Source organism: Anas acuta, chromosome 2 (assembly GCF_963932015.1).
Source record: "Anas acuta chromosome 2, bAnaAcu1.1, whole genome shotgun sequence".
NCBI classification, from domain to species: Eukaryota; Metazoa; Chordata; class Aves; order Anseriformes; family Anatidae; genus Anas; species Anas acuta.
This window is the reverse complement of record NC_088980.1, coordinates 6,064,832-6,082,284: the sequence shown is the minus strand read 5'-3', so window position 1 is coordinate 6,082,284 and position 17,453 is coordinate 6,064,832. Positions and strand designations below refer to the sequence as shown.

At 44.6% G+C, this 17,453-nt stretch overlaps 1 protein-coding gene across 9 annotated transcripts in view; it reads right to left on the bottom strand.

Moving 5' to 3' along the window:
* Positions 1–17,064, bottom strand: part of LOC137852076 (sodium channel protein type 5 subunit alpha-like) — a 206,768-nt gene extending 189,704 nt beyond the window's left edge. For 7 of the 9 annotated variants that reach the window (XM_068673366.1, XM_068673369.1, XM_068673364.1 and 4 more), the window contains exon 1: positions 16,865–17,064. The gene's annotated coding sequence lies outside the window, so the exon portion shown is untranslated. Of the gene's footprint in view, positions 1–4,915; positions 5,039–14,330; positions 14,449–16,864 lie in introns of those variants that run through there. The other 2 variants (XM_068673367.1, XM_068673368.1) reach the window with 2 other exon arrangements.
* Between the last annotated feature and the right edge of the window lie 389 nt (positions 17,065–17,453).

The window sequence follows — 17,453 nt, the reverse complement described above, 5'->3', positions numbered from 1 at the left end:
TCTGATGGCTAAGCTCTATAATATATTTTCAGCGGTTTCATTGAGTCTGCATTTTTAGAGGGTATGTGGGGCTAGGGTCAGGGTTAGAGCCACTCATGCTGAAATACTTTGAATGCTCTGTTATTCCTAACAGCACAACTTCAACATGCATGACAAAGTCCATGCAGAGCAAAAGCTAGGTCCCCAGCAGAGGTCCATTTTGAGGACTGGAGGGCAGCATAGACCTGGGCTGAACAACTCAACCTCCCTGAAGACAACAGCTTTTTTGTGTTTGATCACCAAAGCACCACATCATCTTACATAACAAACCACATGGTGAGAGTGCCGCTTCTCTAGGTGGATATGTCATCCATGCAGAGACAGAGGCACCTCAAAGCAACGTCTCAGCTCACACAAGAGCAAAATTCCCCTTCTCTCTATCCCTGATTAACTGTGTAAGGCATGCATATGCTCCTCTCCTTTTAGCTAAAAGCCTTAATCCAGTGCTGTTTCTTTAGGTGGGAAGTGCTCCTGCTTGGAAGGAAGCAAAAGCAAGGTTTTGGAGGGGGAAAAAATGGCAGTGAGGACAGAAACTCTTGAGAGCTGTGGGCAGAAAGACCCTTCATCTGGGACTTGAGTAGAGTAGAGTAGAGTAGAGTAGAGCAGAGCAGAGCAGAGTAGTTCAGTTAGAAGGGACCTAAAAAATCACTGAGTCCAACTACTTGACCACTTCAGGGAGAACCACAAATTAGCTTAAAGCTAAACATGTGCACCCACGCTCCCAGTGCTCAATAGCAAAATCCCATTGTCATATAAAGCTTTTATGTCCATAACACAAAAATTTGCCACTTTCAGTATGAAATTGCTACTTCTGGTAACAAGGAACACCTCTTTAGACTTGCAAAACACCGACAAGGCCCCTATGGACTATTCAGGCATAAAAGTGACCATTTGCCAAAAGAAGTTTATTTATTTTTTAAATCTGTGTTTAGGCATCTCAAGACAGCAATTGGCCTCACAAACAAGATGGTACTGCTTGGATCAGCATTTTAAGCATGGAAAAAAATGTAGGAAAATGCTGTTAATTATCAAGAAACCACGAAAAGCTCAATAAACAGAAAACATTCACTTTAGCTATTTGAGGCTGTAAAATGGGATAGAAAGTCAAAACTAGTAACACCAAAACATAGTAAATGCTTAAAGGACTACAGATAATGCTGAGATCCATTATTTTGGCCATGGGAACAATGGCAAGGCAGAGCTGGTCCTGGTGATGGGTCAGGATGAATGAGGCCTCTTTGCCTAACCAAGACTCACTGAATTTTCCTCCACCCTCCTCTGCCTCATCCCTCCTCTCCCCCATGGGTTTTCAACCCATCGGAGGGAGAAAAGGGCATGGAGCAGAGCAGCCGTGGCTGTGCAACTCCTGGGCTCAGTGGTGCGGGGGAAGGTGAGTCTGAGAAACCATCCCTTGTCCATTTCTAATCTGGGCTCTGTCGAGTTTTCTATTAGCAGCAGAGGGGGATGACTCATTGCACACCAGCGCTTGGACTGAAGAGCTCTGCACACGCACACTGAGCCCACAACAGAACAAAAAGAAACCTACGGCCTCATGCAGTGATGGGGAGCAGGGAGACACCCCTTCCTCCCACCCTGTAGTCCTCCAGTACCCTGCAGGATCCAGAGCACAGCATCTGCAAAGGTAAGTTGTGCTGCCAGCCTAATTCCCCAAGCCTCCCAGTTGCAGTGCAAAAAAAAACAACACATCTTTCCCAGTGCATGGGAGGAGTGTTACATTGGGCATACCTAGGTCATGCTGTGCAAAGCTCCGTTAGAGATCCCTGGACCAGTTCCAAATGAATAAAAGCATCCACAGCACATAACAATAATAGGTCAGGTCCTAGAAGCAATAAAACCACATTAGCAGCCTGTAAAACTATGCTAAGTAGGCTCTCTGGTTGTGCCCTGAAAAAAACTGCCTCCTCTGGTAGCTCTTTACTGCAACCACTTACACGGGTACCTGCATTTTTTAGGTGCAGAGCAAAAGCTCTTGGGGCAGGGAGTGGCCCTAGAGTGCAGTGGGATGGTGAGGGGTGATATGAGATCTTGCAGCAGAGCTTCCTCCCATGTGGGGTTTGACCCCCTGTAAAGTGCCTAGCACTGGGTGCTTTGGGGTGCCAGATGGTTTGATGCCTCTTTCGGATTAGGGGCACTCCTTTGGCCAAGGGTATGGGAACCTGACTGCTGAACTGAAGAAGCAGACACTTGAATCCAACAGTAAGATGTTGCCAAAAACATTCCAAGATTCTCAAGACTAAAAATACTCTGCTCCCCCAGTGAAGTAAAGCTTTCTGACCAAGATAAATTAATCATTATCATTAATATTTATAATTATTCTCAGAGTACATAAGAAAGGTGGGTGGTCCCTGCTCCAAGGTCCCTACAAGGAGCCCAAAATGCTTTACACGGGAGTTATGTTTCGTCCAAGGACCACCTGTAGCTGATGTTAGGATGATTGGGGAACCCAGCAGAGATTGGCACTTTGTTAGACATTTTTCCAGATAATAACTGATTAAAGTTTGCATTCTAAGTACAGTTATGCTCTAGGCTTATGAAAATCTTCTCATTTGAAAGTCATTTTCCTCTGCTGCATCTGGGACAATCAGCAGCATGAAACAGAAAATAATAATAAATATGCATCAGCCCAGAGTTCATGTTCAGTCAGAGCCAGGAGGCCTTGGGCCTCTTGCTAATAAGGGACCCCAGTATCAGGAGGCTTGAAAGACTGAATTCTGGTACTTTCTGTAAATGAAAAAGTCACTGGCTTGTAGAGATTCAATCATAATTTGTGAAGCTGCCTTTCCTCCTTACAATCCTTACCACTCAGCTCATTCACCCAGTGTTTGTAGCTCACCTCCCAGCCTGGGCTTTCCCACAGAGCAGAGGGCTTCTCCCAAAATCCTGGGTGTTTCAGCCCAGCAAGAGAGTGCTGAGGCCAGTGAGCATCCCAAGGATGCTGTTTTGGTGCAGTCTCCAGTTTAGGATGCAGAGATGTGACTTACTGCTTGGCTGCAGAAAGGAAGTGGCCGTAGGATGTCAACTGTTTCTGGCCCTGGTTTCATTTTCTGAAGTCCCAACTACATGTTAGCAGAAACACAGAAGGTGGCGTGACAATGCAACAAGATCTTATCAGAGAAAAGGAGATTATTTGCAGCTGCCCTCATGTGTGATATGGTAATGATGGGGGACTGCAGCCTCTTTAGCCTGTCCTGCATTAAAAGAGATGCATCAAGGTTTGGTGATATGAAGCAGATCTGTTTTGTTGAGGCTATTAACTTGGAAAGAATTCCACCCTTCATAAGATGTTGGGGACTTGAACTTCCTTCATTTCCCAGCTCTCTCCAAATACCTGCTGCATCGTCCTGCAAATCCCATGTTGGCCAGGCAATGCAAAGAGAGAGAAAGGTCCAGCCACAGCATGACGAGGCAGTCAGCTCCCCGGGCACTGAAGGGCTTGGAAGAGTTTCTGCCTCCTCTCCTATATCAACCAAAATATCTTACATGGTGCAAAGAAATGCTGCACACATCACTGCGCAAAGCTTATTAAAATAAAATATATATAAAAAAAGAAATAAAATAAAATAAAAATGAAGGAAAGAATGATAAAAGTGACTTAGGTGACAACAGTAAAGCAAAAAGACGCAGTGAGAAATCTGTGGCTAGAGACATCACTGGCCTTTTTGAAGACAAGAATGAACTTTTCAAACACAAAGACCAAAATGTATTGTGGAAGTACTGTCAGGTGCAACGCCACAGAAAAGGCAAAAATGTTCAACACAGATTTCTGTTCTGTATTCAGGGAAAAAAAAATACAACAGAGGAATAACACTCTGAGAATGACATTTTTTCCATTTTACAAATAACAAAGAGGTACTACATACAGAAACTTCTACAGCTTGACTTTTTAAATCAACAAGTCAGGATAACTGTACCCAAGGGTTACTAGAGGCTTGGCCAGAATTCACTCTGAGTATCAATGTTGCTTTCCTAGGTCTTGGAACACTGCTGTAAAGCACTTGTGGCAGGATTTTATATGGATAAACAGAAAGATCTGAGTGAACGTCACCTCTGCTTTCTGGCCAGACAAGCAGAATAGCTGATGCAGGGCTTGGTTAATCAGCGCTGAGAGGGCACAAATATAATTTGATGGGAATGTTGCCCCCGTACAGTGCTCAGTTTTGATGTCGCCAACTCAAGGGTTATGGGGATGAATTAGAAAGGCTGAGGGAAGCATCACCAAGGACATTTACAGGCTGGAAACCAGACTTATGGTAAATGATGCAAAGAGCTCCAAAGAGAAAGGCAAAGGATGAATTCATCTCTGTACCAGTACCCTTGGACAAACACAGCCACAACAATACTGCTACTCTGCATATTACAGAGGGCTTTGCAGCCTGTCAGACAAACATAGAAGAAATCCAGTGGCCGGGAACTGGAACAAAAGATATATAAATAAGGCACAATGTGCACACTTTTAACAAAATAATTTGACTGTGATTTTCCAAAGACTGCCAATTTACCAAAGACTGAAGGATGGAAAATCCACCTCCCTGAATTAATGTTTTCTAGGTAATATATGCTCTAGCTCCAACACTAATGAATTATGGGGACTCCTCTGCTATTATTGAAATGGAGGAGGTGATCACAGTTTCACTTTACAGTTTAATAATCTCTGATGGATGCAGTTGAGCCTAAATTCTATAACCTGTATTTATTTATTTTTTTTATCCCACTACCAAATCAAGTGAAAGGCACAAGCAGTGGGCTTGAAAACACCGCACAGCACAGCATTTATGTAGCTCTGTTATAAAATGCGAGGGGAGGGATGAGAAAGCTATCCAGTTGGAAATAAACAGATGCAAAGGTGAAAACTTACTGCTGATCTAGACAGGCACTGGGACCCTCCCAGCCTGCAGGAAGGTGGCTCAAATCTCCACTCCTCTCCTGCTCCAGGGGCTGTGTTGCAGACAGGCGAGCATCGCCCTGCGACACCACCTCATTGGCACCCAGCATGCCAGGGAGTGGGAGATAGTCAGCCTAAAAATAGGCTGTCCTCTGCTTTGGCTCTCCCCTCCCTCCGTCCCTGGGGCACAGGGCTGGCGGTCCACTGAAAAACAACCAGAAAAGCAGCGGAGGGAGCAGGGTGGTATTTTTGGAGATGGAGGAGCGGGACGCAGTGCATTGGGTCCCCACCTGACCTCGTGCTTCTTGGAAAGAGCGTTTTCCACAATGTTTAGCACTGGAGCTGCAACCCGAGTCCACCGTGAGCCCTGTGCGGGGACAGCATGGAGCCATGCAGCCCGTCCCGGCTGTCCTCAGGGCGTCTGTCCCTGTCTGACCCACAGCCAAAGCGTCTGTGGAGCAGCTGAGGCTGGCTTTCATTGCGTGACGAGCACAGATCCCACCATGGATAACCCCATCAGAGGCTCTCCATGTTAACCACCACCCTGTTGCCAAGCCTTTGCTTACACAGCCCATGGATCACTGATTTCTGGCTCAAGGAACCAGCCTTTACAGGCAGCAAAGCCTCACAGGACAGTTTTAACAGGAATTTCATTGACACTGAAGTTTCTTGCTGGACTTTGAAGAACACTTGAACTTTAGTCTGACATTTAAGTACCAAAAATTCTGTATGAAGCCCAAATTAAGAGATCGTACTTTTTGCTATTGATGCTTTTCCGTGTATGCAGCTCTACAAAGTCTCTGAACATCAGTAACATTCCAGAAAGCATCGGTTCTGCTTTTAACTGGGCACGACAAGTCAAAATCAATTAGAGATTGATCTCAATTATGGCTTTTTTTAATTTATTTTTAGCACGCAGTTCAGTAACCAAAGTGAAGAAATGCAATCGATGAAGCTAACTTGCTTTTTAGCAAAGCTATTGCCTAGATTATAACACGTTTTTGCAAAGTTTCTCAAGCTCATAAAGGCAACTGTGTAAATAATGTCACTTATCGAATTCTGCAGAGTGCTCTAACAGCAAGACTGATGGGTTGCCTAATACATTGTGTAGTTGCTATAAGCAATAATCTCCTGTGCTAATCACAACTTTCACATTCATTAACATTATAGAAATCTACCTAAAGAAATAATGTACCAGGGAGCTATTCAAACATGCACAAAACTAGCTATGAATATAAAACCAGCTTTCAGACTAGCATTAGGAGGAAAATTAGAACCAACATAGGGATATTTCAACTAAATGTGTAAGGTCCAGCATTTTGAGTCCTAGAATCCTAGAATCACAGAACATCCTGATTTGGAAGGGACCCACAAGTATTATTGAGTCCTGGCTCCATACAGGAGCACCCCAAAAACAGACCCCGTGTCTGAGAGCGGTGTTCAAACACTCCTTGAACTCCTGCAGCTCGGTGCTGTGACCACTGCCCTGGGCAGCCTGTCCCAGTGCCCGACCACCTCTGGGTGCAGACCCTTTCCCTAACCCCCAGCCTGACCCTCCCCTGTCCCAGCTCCATGCCGTTCCCTCGGGTCCTGTCACTGTCCCCAGGGAGCAGAGCTCAGCGCCTGCCCCTCCTCTCCCCTCGTGAGGGAGCTGCAGGCCGCCATGAGGCCTGGTTTGGGCCTTGTGGTGCTGCAAAGCACTTCGCTTGTCCAGCTGCCGCAATTTTCAGTGAGCATGAACTGCTGGTGCTCTGCATTCAAGATGGGATCCTGGGCCACTTAAGTGAGAGAAGAAAATGTCATTGCAAGCACATTCTTCCAGGTTTCGTTCAGGATCTGAGGAACCTGAAGTTATTGGCATGATGAACACACATGATCTAGCAAACATGGAGCATGCTGGCACACCTGCCCTCTTGCACTTCCTAACACGGTTTCTTGATCAAAGGAGCATCTGAATCTCCAAGATGTGCTTGAACAGGGACACCAGACTTCATAGGAGACACATGTTGCTGTTCAGCATGTTTTCTAGCTGAATAGGGTTGACACTGGGGATGGATAACTTGACAGACTCACAGAAGATAAGCATTACTTAAAGACTATAAGCATTACTAAAGGCTATATCCCAACTATTAGCTCAGAAAGCCCACCTGGCAATTAGCATCCTATGCAATATATAGGGAAAAAAAAAAAGCATTTTGGTCTGTAAGCAATGGCAGAAAGTGGGTTTTACTGCTCAGGGAAGGCAAAGCCTGTAGCAGAGCAGGGTGAGGAGGAGGAGCAGAAGGGGGCCACCTCTGTTCTCCTTTGAACCCAGGCCAGTCCCTGCTATGGCTGTGTAAATCGCTGCTGGCCACGTGTGCCTCCTGGCAGGAACGGTGTCAGCTGGGGATTATTTCTCCATTTTCCCTTCCTCGTACCATCTCGCAGTGATGGCCATGGGAGAAGCAGCTGCAGCCTTGCTGCAAGGGTGCACATGCACGGGGGGGGAGGTCCTCAGTACATCCCCACTAAATGCCAGCTCCATTTGCACCACCGTCATGCAATAGGCAGGCACACATCCCCCATCTGACACCACAGATGACAGATCCCAGCAAAATGGGGAGTGTGCAACTGGTGGAGCTAGAAATTGTGTTCCAGCTGGTGCAGCTGAAAATTGCATTTTCAATAGCTCTGCTTTATTCCTGATTTTTATAGATTTGTATGTATATACATGGTTAGTAATTCATACTTGATGTGGTGCCAGTACAGACGAACATCTCTCAGGCATGCATACGGTCTTAGCCATGTGTGGGGCAGGATTAGAGTGGAGGGAGGGCCATGGTCCTCTGGGACAATATATATATCCCTCTTTCATCTCTTCTGGTCTTTATCAGGACCACAAACTCTCACAGCTGCGCGCACAAATTTTTATGTTGGAGTCTTTTCAGATGTGATTTTAAAAAGGGACGAAATCCCAGAGCTTTGTTCCCTAAATCTCCTTTAAAACTATACAATTAGCTCTACATAGTCTACACCTGGCATTATGTGACCTCATGAACCTGGTTAATGTAGGTTAAGTGGACACCAGCCTGGCAGTGGGATACCAAAAATACAATACAATACAGTACAATACACTAAAATTTTTTTGAACAATTCACTTTACTTAAAATAATCTGCTTCCCTATGGGTCTCTGGGGGATTGGCTGTCATGAAGTTATGTGGCTGAGTCACCCTACAGTCACCTTCTTTACAATGATAGAATCATCTAGGTTGGAAAAGACCTTTCTCTGAGTCTCTCTACTCTCTATCTGGGATCACCCTTTCCTTTGACAAAACTCACACAACCCAAATATCTTCTAGTCCTAAATCTCTGAGCCAAATAATCCAGCAGGTTCAAAAGCTACAGGACAGGACAGACGCACAGTAAGGGCAATGGTAAAAACAGTTTTCTTTGGGAAAACAGGCAACCAAAGATAGTTTTCTACATCTTCTCCAATGAATAAGTACATGGAAAATTAGAATGTGCTGTGCAACAGAATTATTATGCTATTTCCTTCTTATATTTAACCAATCCAAGAACTAAAGGAATACAAAAGACATTACATCTGGCCTAATAGGTAATCAAAAACTACCTGAAAGACACCTTTAGAAAATTCTAGGAGCAGGAATGGTGTTTCAGAAATATAATGCTTGATCCAAAGAAATCAAAAGGATCTTTACCTTTGGCTGCATTGGGGTCTGGATCAGGCCCTTAAAATAGTGCTGGAGATATTCCAGAAAACTTATTTCAGCTACATTTAAAGCCTATGCTTTGCAGCTATTCAGTAATTTTCACTGTTAGTATTAAACTGTCCAGGGGATTTTTATGCTCGTAAACAAATCCCCCATCTCCCTTATGTTGCACTTACGTTGACGCTGCATCACTGACTTCAATAAACAGTCTCCTGATTCACCGTGCAAGGAGACAGCCAGCAGAATTAGGCACCAGAGATGTGCCTAAAAGCCTTGGTTTCAGATTCTGAATATCACTTTAGCTAATTAATAAAAGAAAACCACAGCCCAGAATCTTTCAGTGTTTTCAGACCATAACCTCATATTCAGCCACTTCCTCTGTTCCCAGGAGTCTGGAGTCACCATGAGTATTTTATTATTATTATATTTTTAAGTTTGGGGATCTTTTTTTTTGCCACCTCCATACCCCCAAAAAGGCCATGTGTGACCCAGTACAGTGTTTCTGGGGTGTTGACAACTACAGGACAAAGCAGGTTGCCCAAACCACCCTGGGCACCCAGGTGGATGTCCGTACACCTTGCAGCTGCTTGTTGGGACACTGTGAGAAAACTCTGGGGAACTTTCAAGTTTAGGCAACTTCACAGGAAAGAAAACCCAATGCAACTCAAACAAGACTTTTACTAAAGGTAAAGGAACCCAAGAACTCATAGACTTTCCTAGGAAGGTTTCTACTCCACTTTCATCCTCCTGTAAAGAATTCAGAGCCTTGATTCAAAACTCCCTGCACCCAGACAGAACAGGAGTGCAATGGAAATTTGTTGCAGATCTTAAGCATTATGTTCAGGAACAAAATTACTTCTGCAGCTAAAGTTCAGAAGTGCCAAGAAAGGACATGACGGGAGCAAAAGGCACAGGAAGTGAGAGATGACTTGTTCTGTCTTTTTCCTCTGATATTCATATGATGATTTTTTTTTTTCCTTCAGCTATGACATGTCGTTTCATAACAACTATTCACTTCTCTCTCTTTATCTAACAGCTGTCTGCTGAGAAAGACTGGTAAAAAAAAATCTAAGCATGTTAAAAATGAGAGAAACTATTCATATGCAATGTATAATTGCATGCTATATTTAAATTCTTGTACATTATCTTTCAAATTATATTTAGTTTCAACAGTAAGAGAAAAAAAAATCCTGTACTTTCTAACATTAGCAACAGAATTTGTATATTGTTTTCAAATACAACAGCTCTTTCTGAGAAACTTTTGCCAAGGAATAACTAATGATTCAAGACAGGGAATCTGGCTAGATCAGATGTATTCTGACACTGGCACACTAACTGTCACCCAGAGCGAAACCGGGCAGTCCTCGGGGAAGCTGCTGCACAAATCTGGATTAGCTCCACCGAAGTCAGATGAGTCGATCTGGATTTATGGAGCTGAGAGCAGAACCCAGCCCTCTGCTTGACAAATGAACGGAAGGAAAAAGCGACAAGGACTTCAGCAAGCTACGGGTAACTTTGCCACGCACTGCAGCTCTGACGGAGTTATTTCCTGAGCATGCCGGCAGCAGCCTCTGTTCTCACATGAATGGGAATTACATGCATGTGTTGAGGGAGATTAGACTTTTCAACATGAAACACTGTTTAAAGATAAAGACCAAAAAAAAAAAATCCTTAAGATACTTGCAGTGCTTCCCAACCCCTCTTATTGCCTCCAGCCCCTTCAGCAGCATGGATGCCGCACATCACTCGATGTCACGGCCTCAAACTCCAGCCAGGGAGGCAATAGAGATGATGTGCTTGGCCCCAGGGAGGGCAAGGAAGTGGCTGCGTCATGCTGCCGTGCTTGCTGTGCTAAATCTGGGGATCAGGGGTGGGTAGAAACCCTCGTCCAGGCGCAAAGGACAACCCCCGTAACGTAAGAGCAGACATGGGCAGGTGAACCAGGATGAGGACACAAGCACCAGGGAGCTTTAGAGGGAGGAGATCTTCTCCTGACCAAGGGAATGGCACTGTTAGCTCCACCTGGCAAAGTATTTCAAGCTGCCAGGGAAGGGAATATGCGCTGGTGCAGGGGGTACCTTACCCGCAGCACCCAGCCCCATTAAAAGCAGCGCAATTGCCCAGTTGTAATCAGGAAGGTATTTTAAAGAGTCTTTGGCGTGATTTTATAATTGTGCATTATGTAACAGCTACTAACGTGTCAGACCTGGGACGATGCTAAATGCCTGTCTACAGGTCAGGCTGTAATGCTTTAATGATGCGTTTCCAAGCTGTGCAAGCTGGGCTGAAGCTCTCTCATCATTTCATGCTCCCCTTCCACCACCCGTGCTGTCCCGCAGCTTGTGCTGCATCTCCAGCAGCACAGGCACCTGCAGAGTTTCCCACCACTGTGCAAAGCCTCCCCCTAACACCTCTACTCCTTTTAGGTGGCTATATCATGGAGTAAAAAAATAAATTTTCATCACAGACTTGCTCAATTTTTTGAGCTTTACACAACAGTGAGGACTTACTGGTCTATTTAATTGTCACCGGCATGATTTTTTGAAAAGTTCATGTTTTTTGGGGATTTCCCCAGGGCAATGGCTGCCCTCGTATAGCCCAGCAGCAGAAATGCTCCTCTGAGGACTGAAGTGGGCTGGCAGTGGGGCACAAAACCTGAGCTGGCTCTGACTGGGGTGGATTTTGCTCACTGAAAATCACCTGAAATGATCCCTCTATGCTGCCCTGTTCTGATTACCCTGGGCCAAGTGGGCATCTGGCTCCTGTGACTTTTAAACCTCTTGTCAGTATTCTGTAGGCCAGCCAGGGGTAAATGGTGGCATATTGAGCCACTGAGACACAAACAACACTGCCCATTTGTTTGCGTAAAGTGAATGTTTCATTACGAATCTTTGAAAAATCACTTTATGAATAATAGAGTCTTTGAGAATGGATTTTGGCCTCAAAACTTAGAATCTAATTTATCTTCAGCTAATGGGTCTTGAAAGAATTTGTCCACGAGCAAGTTTTCCTATATCTTCCTATTGCACAGATTCCTCGATTTTTTCTAAAGCATTTAGAAACAGAACAAAAAACAAACAAACAAACAAAAATAATAAAAAAATAAACCAACCACACTAAACAAACAACTGCACCCCACCAAGACAAAACCCCTCCAAAACTCTAAAACCTGGCTTATTGGTGAAAATCAGCCTACAAACTCCATGACTACTGAGAGACACTCCGTACTTCCAACATAGACACCTTACTCATGCCCACAGTCTGCTTTCAGTGTTATACACTCAAATATTGACCATCAGTATGACATTTTAAATGTCCCATACTAATCTTGGAGTTAGACTAAAGTTAGTAAAGTCTGATAACTTTCAAATGATGCACAGCAGTTTTAGCTTCTTAGGAATCCAGCAAGGTTAAAAAACAACCTGTAACCTGTTGGCAGGGCTTTCTAGCACTGCAGCAAAAACCTCTTTAGTGGATGCTTAGTGAGCCAAGGAAGTTCAATTCAAACTGAAAGTTGAATAAACAATCTGATAAGGAACAACTTATTTTCTATAAGGTAAATAAGAAATGTTCTCACTTTAAAATCAATTAAATTCAAATTAAATTCAATTAAAAAAAAAAAAAAGGAAAAGGGAAACTCAGTGCTGAACAGAATTTTAAAGTTTTCAGCCTGTTTTGGTACAACTTTATTATTTGAAGTGTGGTATCTCTGTATTTAAAAAAGCTCTTGAACTATTATGATAAAAAAAATCAAGCCATTTTTGTCATGCAGAATTGTGATTAAAATGGCTTTGTTGGTTTCAAAGAGCAGGGAGGCATGTTTTTGCCATGAAAGATAAGGGGTCTTTCGACATGAATGAAAATTTTGCACACGAAGGGTTTGCAAACCTCCTTGCAGGAGGCTGAGCCCCACCTCAAAGGTGGACATATTAAAGGAGAGGGAATTTTTGTCGTTCAGTTGCCAGCTTTCCTGGGAGTATGCTGCAGTGAACTGTGACTGATAAGTAGCTTGTAAAGAAGGGATACAAGCCATGACCACAATAGCTGGCACTACACATATTTAACAAAACCACTGTGTCTCTTATTCTTATCTTGTCCCCCTCCTCTGTCCCCAGCCTGCTCAGGGACCAGGATGGGAACAGCTCTTTGTCAGTGTCTCCTCATTCTTCTCCCAAGCTGGAACCTGAGCAGCTCCACTGTGGGAGCTCACCCACTGGGACCGGGACGCCCACAGATGGCCCAGTAACACCATACTGGAACGAGTAGGGAATAAAGAAGGAAACTGTTAATATAAGGAAAGGAAGGCATCTTTGTAATAGTGACCACATCACCTGCAGCTTAACTTGAAGGAGGTCACAGTCTGAATGGTGGAGCAAAAGGATCCTCCACAACAAACTTTCTGCACTACCGGGATCTCTTCTGTGACACAAAAACAGCAAGAAGGAGAGAGGGGTTAGGGACATACCAGTTCTGGAAAAGTTTTCTTTTCCTCATTATTAGTAACTCTAATTACTTTGAAAGAAGAGCAGTGATATAAATCCTGCAGAGCCAGAAATGTGACCTGATTTCCTTCCTGATTTAGAAACTGTCACTTTGCAAGAGAAACCCAAAGAGACAGAGCCAGGTCAAAGTGGGCCCATCAGTTTGGTTTGCAAAATAAATAATAAAACAAGATCAATAGAAATATAGCAAGGGTTTTGTATTGGTCAGTGTTCATAAGGATGATGGTTATTTTAATGATAAACAAACAGATGCTTATCTGATCTGTTTGCAGAGATATACGATACCATGGAATAGATATCCACTGTAAGCACATAGGGATATACCCGAGTGATTTCGTGTCTTTTCCTCCAGGTTAGAATCAAAGAATGGCTCGGGTTGGAAGGGACCTTAAGGACCATCCGGTTCCATCCTCCTGCCATGGGCAGGGACACCTCCCATCAGCACAGACTGCCCAAACCCCCATCCAGCCTGGCCTTGGGCACTTTCAGGCATCAATAACAATAGTCATTGTAGACAAAAGGGAGAAGCAGTGATAGAATTTAAAATATAAATTCATTCTTTGATTAAGGCTCTACCACAAGATAGCATGTAACACAAGCAGAAGTCAAGTATATACTTCAGAGAGACACTGCCTTTGTAAAACATGATTTTTATTTAACAGAAGTGAGAAATTACTTGTTGCCACCTTTTAACTATCAGACCTATAATTTTCCAAAATAATTCTTGAAGACGATTGGAGACAACTTACAAGGTAGTAATTTTAAAGAAGAACTGAGCAACCACCCTATGAAAACAACAGGTCTCTTCTGTGTTTTTCAAATTGAGCTTTAAAAAACAAAGACATCTGAGGAGGTGATAGATGATAAGCTGTTCCTTCCAAAAAGCATGACCAGGATTTCTGAATAACCACTCAACACACTTTAACAGGCAACCCAAAATGTTCTTTCCTCACATACATGTGCAGAAGATTCCTTTCAGATACTAAATTGGAAATAGTAAAGAAGGGATAAATTCTTGTCTAACACCAAAAATAAGACTTTTAAAGAAGTTAAAACTAGCTATAGTTCATAAATCTTCTATGCCTTTCAGAATGTCATTTTCTATCAATACAAATTTTAAATATGACTATGCATTTAAATCAAGAACACAGTCACTACTCAGCTGTTTTCTGTACCTGTAGAAGTCTTAGGAGGTGTTAACTGGTCCCATGGGGGTTAGTCCATCATAGCACGAACAGAGGCTAGTTTCTGATTCAAGCCAAGAATACAATGCTTTCCTCTGTGTTGCAGTTTTAAACTCTATACCCATAAGCTGTCATTCAGAGGCAGGAAGCCTCATGATCTACATACACCCTTCATGGTCAAAATATTTGGGCTACATACCCAATGATGCAACTGAGTTCCTCTGTGATCTCTAACAAGTGACTGAGGCTATGAAACAATATCAGTTCTCAACCATACTGTACAGAGTTTTTGCATGCTTTAAATCTACAGCACTCCTCACAGCATAAACTACTTCTCCATGCAGACACAGGTATCAAAATCTCTTCCTTTGTGTTTCTAAAGCCCTTTGAGAGTCCTAGACAAAAAGTACAAATCTGCATGATAAAAGGATTCAGAATTAATTTCAAGAACTGAGGAAAAAAACACATTACAACATGAAACTCCAAACACATACAAGTTAAGTAGCATATTCCTCTATGCTTATTTCTGGCAATACTGCGATCTGTCTCATACCAAAGATTACATAAACCCCACTACTTAAAGCTGAGACCTTTTGGCACATTAATCTAAAAATATCACAACTTGCAGCACAGGCTTCCATTGCTTAATTGTTGAGACACTCTTCCCCCAAAAGACATGCTTTTTTTCTTAAGCACCCTCTATTTCTGAAGGTCTCCATCAGCTGTGTTTGCCATTTGAAAAGGCTACACCAGAAAAACAAAAATATTACCGAAATCATTGGGCATCACTCCAATCCCATTTGCATCATTCCTATCGCATCCCAACACAGGGTTCCCCGCAACTTTTTTGGAACCAGACAACATCTCATCGGAGGCAAGGCACCCAAACCAATAAGCAGCAGTACTCTCAAAAACACCACTTTCTTAGTCCATTAGAATACGGGGGTTTCACTCCTCACTGCCTTACAGCTCTGACCTTTCCAGTTCTCTGCCACCAAAAGCTTATAGGATCTGCTGGATCCATCTGCGACTCCACCTGGCCTGCTTTCCCACGCCAAAAGGACGGATCAAATATACGTGTCTGAAAACACATCCCTGCGTCCTCGTCATGCCACCCAGGGGGGACCCTCCAACTCAACCTCCACTGCCTTAACCCGAGAGGAGGCCTCCAAAAACCAGTTCTGCAAAGCCCAGAAATCCTGGGAAATAGCAGCAAAATGAACTTCAGCACCCTGGACAGGACACGCACAAGCAAAATCGTGAAATCGGCACATCCGCCCTGAAAATGTTATGACTGGACATGACCCTTTAGGACGCATCTGCGGGCCTGTTTATTTTTAGTATTGACAAATCCTCTTTGAATCGCCGCGGTTATTCCACCATACACCCTGTATTTCGGGAATAGCTGCTTGTTGCCCCAGCTGTGGGAGAAATCGGGGCCACCAGCTCCAGATCTGCTGCCCGTCTGCAGGATCAGCAGCTGCCCCAGTTGCAACTGGAAGGGCTCAGCTCAAGCACCCACAAAGCTCAGCTCATCCTTTCCAAGCAAAACGAAACCTGTTGCCGTAGGTGCACGCGGCTCGTGTATTTCTCCACTTTTTAGAAGCTCATCTCCACCTCCTCACCCGAATCTCCAGGAAAAAAATATAATTAAAAAGTCTGATATATTTCCATTGCAGCCACACTTTGGTTGCATAAGTTTTGCTTTAATTTAGCTTTCATTCTCTCTCGCGGTGCTCCCAGTATGTCACTGTTCCCCCCGGGGCTGCCTTGATAAAATCACGATCACCTTGCCGGAGTGCAGCACAGTTCTCCCTGTTTTCCTTTCACTTGCACAAGCCAAGTGGAGTTTTTAATGTATGCCGTTAAAAACTCCAAGTGTTTTAAGCCCGGGTGTTCTACAAATGGCTTTGAGGTGAGTGGTGTTATTAAGATATATACTTAATATATTATGACAGTTCTTATAAGTAATATCTGTAGTACTCTCATGATACAGGAGAATGATTAATTTTCCCTGCCACCGCAGAAATATCCATTCTAGCTCATCTCTTCCCTTCAAAACGTGCCACTAAATTTCCATTCAAAGACATCCGACACCACATGACATTACCGAACAATTTGCAGAGTATTTTCTGTGTTGTTATCTCTTTCCGGCACTTCTGGACGCGGAAGCGAGACAGAAACTAGACAAATTCCCAGCCAGAGTTCCCCTTCAGCAGCAAACCCTACATCTCTACCTCCTCCACTTTTCCACCCCGGAGCAAGCTTTGCTGAGCCAACTTCTCTCTCCTCCAGCCCGGCAGCCTCACCGCCACCCTGCCCGGACGGGACAGCGCTCCCACCTCGAGGGGAAAACTTTAGGGGAAGGCAAAATCCCAACACGCCAAATTCCTCCAACATTTTCACGACCAGACATCTTTGGCTCTCCTTTTTTTTTTTTCTTTCTTTTTTTCTTTTTTTTTTATTTATTATTACCGAGCAACAACACCACCAACACCAACAACGAAAATAAGAGAGAAACTTACATCGGTTTATTTAATTTTTCCTGCTACCCCAAGAGTCCCAGAGCCACTTCATTGTATCCACAGAGTTTTTAGTCCCCCAGAGGAACGTCCCGAGGGAAGAGCCCGGCTGCGGGGCGCGCTGCCCGGCCACCGCCGAGGGTTCATGGCTCGGAGCCGCCGCGCCGTGTGCGGCAACCGTGGGAGCGCAGCCCCGGCCGGGCGGCGGGGGCGGGAGGGAGGGAGGGGGGGAAGGAGGGATGGAGGGAGGAGAGAGGGAGGGAGGGAGGCACATCCCGCCCTTCCCCGCCCCGTCGAGCCGGGCCGGGGCCGGGGCCGGCCCGCAGCGCCCTCTGGTGCGGTTGGGGAGAAGGGGGAGGAAAAAATTTGGGGGGGGTGGGGGGTTAAGGGTGGGGTGGGGTGGGGTGGGGAGGGTTGGTGGGAAGGGGGAGGAGGATGGGGAAGGGTGGGGGGGAAGTGGAGGAGAGGGGGAAATGGATGGGGAGGGGGGAAAAGGATGTGCAGGAAGGAAGGATGGGGAGGGGGAAAGAGGATGGGGAGGAAGGAGAGATAGGGAGGGGGAAGAGGGTGGGGAGGAAGGAGAGATGGGGTG